Source organism: Oratosquilla oratoria, chromosome 8, assembly GCF_046742065.1.
Source record: "Oratosquilla oratoria isolate Oo_2021 chromosome 8, ASM4674206v1, whole genome shotgun sequence".
Lineage (NCBI taxonomy): Eukaryota > Metazoa > Arthropoda > Malacostraca > Stomatopoda > Squillidae > Oratosquilla > Oratosquilla oratoria.
Genome location: NC_134784.1, coordinates 28,357,706 through 28,363,609, shown reverse-complemented (window position 1 = coordinate 28,363,609; position 5,904 = coordinate 28,357,706).

The following is a 5,904-nucleotide window of genomic DNA, read 5'->3' as shown; positions in this document are numbered from 1 at the left end:
TGGTTCAAAAGGACTGTACTAATTGAGATTAGATCTTCCAATGTTACGTGAAGCGTGGTCGGGGACTAGTACAGTCCTTTTGAACCATCACCATGTAGCATGGTCGCTAACGTCTTGGCCTCGTGATTTTCGACGCACGGGTCAGGGTTCGTATCCCATGGCGGAGCTTCTAAAAATGTTCAATATATATATATATATATATATATATATATATATATAGAGAGAGAGAGAGAGAGAAAGAGAGAGAGACAGAGAGGGAAGGAGAGGGAGAGAGAGAGAGACAGAGAGAGGGGGAGAGAGATAATGTAAACCAGTGTAGTATACAGTGTTCTGCCTCTTCCGTGTGTTGCTTGTATCTGAAAGGGTAATTAGAGATTGTTGGAAGGCTGAGGTTCTGTTGGCATTGTGTCTGTGCTGGCTGGTGACCTGAACGTAGATGTGTAAATCCTGCTAGTTATGGGAGGAATTTCTCTGCTGGGTTTATCTGTGTTGAGGTTCGAGTTTGGACTTGGTGAGGTACAAGGCTTCGGGAATAGGTTAAGGAGGTCATTTAGTGACCTGACATCATCGAGGTCATTTAGTGACCTGATATCATCGAGGTCATTTAGTGACCTGGTACCATCAAGGTCATTTAGTGACCTGAGACCATCAAGGTCATTTAGTGACATGACATCATCGAGGTCATTTGGTGACCTGACATTATCTAGGTAATTTATTGACCTGACACCATCAAGGTCATTTAGTGACCTGACACTATTGTTACCAGTGTACCATATGAATAGTCACCATTATTGTCACCAATGACACCATATTTCTCATCAACAGACACCATGTCCACTTCCACCACTACCAACACCACCACCACTACCACCACTACTAACACTACCAACATCACCACTACCAACGCCGTTATGCATGCATGCGGACCGCCTCAGTCTTTTTTAGACAAATGGTACACACACGCGCGCGCGCACACACACACACACAGACGCACACACACACACACACACACACACACACACACACACACACACACACACACACACACACACACACACACACACACACACACACACACACACACACACACACACACACACACACACACACACACACACACACACACACGCACACACGCACACACGCATATCTACCCGTGTATTGCCCTTCTTAGTCCGAAAATTCCTTCGGCATCCTCCTCCTCCTCCTCCTCCTCCTCCTCCTCCTCCTCCTCCAGCTAATACACCTTTTCGTCCTCCTCTTCCTCCTAATACTCTTCCTCCTCCTAATCCTCCTCGTCCTCCTCCTACTTCTTCTCGTCTTTCTCTTCTTCTTTCTCCTTCTCTTCCTACTCCTCGTTCTCCTCCTGCTCTTCCTCCTCCTGCTCCTTCTCGTCCTCCTCCTCTTCCTCCTCCTTCTTTTCCTCTTCTACGTCTTCCTTCTACTCCTCCTCCTCCTTCTTTTATCCCTTTTCTCTTCCTCTACCTTTGATGTAATTTTCCTCTTCATTTCCTGTCTTTGGTTTTCAATTCAATCCTTTATGGAAAAAAAAAAAAAAAATCACGTGCATTTTTTTTTTTTTTTTTTTTTTTTTTTTAATCCTTTCAGATACCAGAGATCTAATTTTGCCCCGGGAACGTGCTCTCGGAGTCCACGAGAGAGGGAAGTGGAGAGCGTTGAAGAAAGCAAATATTGGGTTTGATCCAAAACGGAGAATCAAGGTTTGCCGTCTTAGAGGGAATTCGATGCATTTCAGTTTTATTGACTTTACCTTCTTGTGACGTCATCGCTCATGCCCGTCGTTCCCGCGAATGAGACTAATAATATTGATGTTAACAATATTGATAATAATAATGATGATGATGATGATGATGATGATAACAATAATAATAATAATAATAATAATGATAATGATAATGATATAATAATAATAATAATAATAATAATAATAATAATAATAATAATAATAATAATAATAATAATAATAATAATAATAATAATGATAATGATAATGATAATAATAATAATAATAATAATAATAATAATAATAATAATAATAATAATAATAATAATAATAATAATAATAATAATAATAATAATAATAATAATAATAATAATAATAATAATAATATAATAATAATAATAATAATAATAATAAAATAATAATAATAATAATAATAATAATAATAATAATAATAATAATAATAATAATAATAATAATAATAATAATAATAATAATAATAATAATAATAATAATAATAATAATAATAATAAATGATGATGATGGTGATGGTGATGGTGATGATGATGATGATGATGATGATGGTGATGATGATGATGATGATGATGATGATGATGATGATGATGATGATGATGATGATGATGATGATGATGATGATGATGGTGGTGGTGGTGGTGGTGATGGTGATGGTGATGGTGATGGTGATGGTGATGATGATGATCTTTATCTTTCCCTCCCCATATAAGGGGGTTAGCTTAGTCAGAGGCACGTACCTATTCCCACCGATTCCACTCCCCTCCACACCACCCTTTCCACACCTCCCATCTTAGCTCCTCATGGATGACGGGTCATTCCTGCATCCGCCAACTTCCCTGAGTCAAACGCAATGCAGCAAGACACAGTACATCCACAGCAAGGCCGCTTCACTTAGTCGGCGATCCCCCCTCTCTCTCTCCGTCCCCTCATGCAGGAAAAGAGAAGACGGGGAGAAATCCCTTCGGGATGAGTCAAAATATTATTCCCACATAAGCACCTCCTATCCCCTATCCCTCCCTCCCTTGGATAATACTATCTCTCATCCTTACACAGTAATTCTCCACTCGTCCCTATCTCCTGCCTTCTCCTTTCCTTACTCAACAGACATTCCCCTCTTTCTGAACGCCCCCTTCACCCCATCCATCCACCTCGTCCTCGGTCGTCCCCTCAAGTTCATTCCCTCCACCACTGCCATCCATACCTCTTTTACAATTTTTTTATCACCTATTCTTTCCGTGTGCCCAAACCATCTCAATAATCTTTCATCATCTCTATCTGCCATCTCCCTTTCCACTCCCTCTCTCCTCCTCACCTCCTCGTTTCTCACTCTATCTAACCTTGTAACCTGTACAAAAAAGGGACGGAGGATAGGAATAGGTATCCTATTCTCTGTAGCTTTGAAAGGGGACATTCCTCTGAGAATAATCAATAACAGTAATTGATAATAATGATTAATAATGATAATAATAACAAAAGTAACACTAATAATAATCATAATAAATATATATGTAATAATAATAACAATAATTGATCATTATAATGATGATAACAATAATAGTAATAACAATACCAATAACAATAAATAACTATAACATTGAGAATGATCATGATAATTATATTAATAACAACAACAACAACAATAATACCAATAACATTAATGATGATAATAATATTTGTGACTGGGATAGACAATTCTGTTGATATACTGCAATAATGTTAAGTGCTTTACATCTTTTGTGTTACGTATTACAGTGTACTACATATACCACATTCTGTACAATATGTAATATGCGTAGGCTGGTATTGAATACCCTTAGAGAAGGAGGTATGGTATGAATGTCGGTTTTCTGTGTTCGGACGTATAACTTAGTAGTTTGTGTTAAGTGTGTTAAATTTGGTTAAGTTTCGCTTTGCTTGGCAGACGGTATGTGGGACATTGTAAAGATCAGCAGCCCCCGGAGTCTCCACATCAAGGTAAGTTTCCCCACGTAAGCATTAGCTTGTAAAAATAGCAACACTAGAGATAAGGTTGTAAATATAAATAACCTAATGTAACCTAACTTAACCTAACCTGACCTGACCTAATCTGACCTAATCTAATCTAACCTCATCTGACCTAACCTGACCTAATCTAATCTAACCTAACCTAACCTAACCTAACCTAACCTAACCTAACTCCTAACCTGACCTGACCTAATCTGACCTAATCTAATCTAACCTCACCTGACCTGACCTAATCTGACCAATCTAATCTAACCTCATCTGACCTAACCTGACCTAACCTAATTTAACATAACCTAATATAATCTAACCTGAGCTAACCCAACCTATCCTAACCTGACCTGACCTGACCTAACCTAACCTAACCTAGCCTAATCTAACCTGACCTGACCTGACCTAATTTAACCTGACCTGACCTAACCTGACCTTATATAACCTAACCTAATCTAACCTAACCTAGACTAATCTAATCTAACCTAACCTAGCCTAATCTAACCTAACCTAACCTAACCTAACCTGACCTGATCTAACCTGACCTAATCCAACCGAACCTGTCCTAAGCTATCCTAGCCTAACCTAACCTGACCTAAGCTAACCTGATCTAACCTAACCTGACCTAATCTAATTTGACCTAACCTAACCTAACCTAACCTAATCCAACATCCTCAGGTATTCTGGGGTTGCGGATCTTTACAACTAAATGAAGCAACAAAGTTGACGACGAACATTACAACATGAAAAGCCATCTTCACACTAGTGTTTCGAGCCGCTCGGAAACCGCGGCGGTACCGCATAGTCAAGGAAAAACTGCACGGTTGTGTGTGACCGCTTCCATTGATTTACATTGCAATTGAACCGCTGTGGTTTTGAAAACGCGGCGGTTGAAACCGCTGGTGTGAACAGGGCCTAAAGGTTGCTGCGGGTAGATTAGAAGTTTCGTGTGGCAGAAACATACGTGAGCTCATGAATCTTTGATCAACAGACAGTCACGGGTTAAAGCAGGGGTTCCCAACGTGGGACGTACACCCCACGGGGGGGCAATTTGATTTTTAGGTGTTTTGGTAATCAAAGTCTATGTGTTTGTGATCTGTTAGCCGTAACATTCTAATAAATAAAAATTTAACAATCACACATTTATTTCATTCATCATTCTGTCTTCGATTTTCAAATTGCCCCCGATTGCACTGCCAATTTCTTGCTCAGAACTTTAATTGTCTTTTGTTTATTTAATTTTTCTTTTCCATGGGTGCCATGTTGTCTTGAAGTTTGTTTATGTCTATGATTTAACAAACTTTAACTTTAAATTTTAAGTAGAAAATAACATTTTGAAAACTAAATCAAAGTATTGGTGTTTTAATTTTCTTCATCTGAAACGGAGTTTAATTTTTGAATAAGAATTATATATCACCACATGGTGTGCGGGGGGGTTGGCTCAGGATAATAGGGGTGATTAGGTGGGGCATGGCCGAAACACTGGTTTAAAGGAACGTTTCCCTTGGTGCGATTATTATCGCCCAACGATGATCGTTCATGGCTCAACGATGATCGTCCAACGATTGTCTAGAGCACCAGTTCTTTGTTTTTGAATGAGGTTGTTTGGTTTCAAGCTGCCAAGTTCTAGGCTGATCATTTTAACTACCTACCAACGCGTTGACTAAACATAGGATGCTAGGTTAAGTCAGGTCAGGCTGTATTAGGTCAGATCGAGGAAGGTCAAGTCATATTAGATCAAATCGAGTCAAGTCAAGTCGTCAAATCAAGTCTTCAAGTCAAGTCAAGTCGTCAAGTCAAGTCAAGTCAAGTCAAGTCAAGTCGTCAAATCAAGTCAAGTCAAGTCAAGTCGTTATTATTGCGAACGAGTTGAGGAGAGGCCAGCCTTCAAGCCCTGTTCACACTAGCGGGTTGAACCGCGCGGAAACCGCGGCGGTACCGCATAGTCAAGGAAAAACTGCGCGGTTTTGTGTGAAAGCCTCCTCTGAATTACAGCGTAACTGGACCGCCGCGGTTGAAATCGCTAGTGTGAACAGGACCTTGGGTCGGCCGCTCTTTGATCGGCCGCTTTCGTCACTTGACGTCGCGTCGGTCCGGCCTTCACGGCCAAATGTGTGTTACACAAACTATGATTT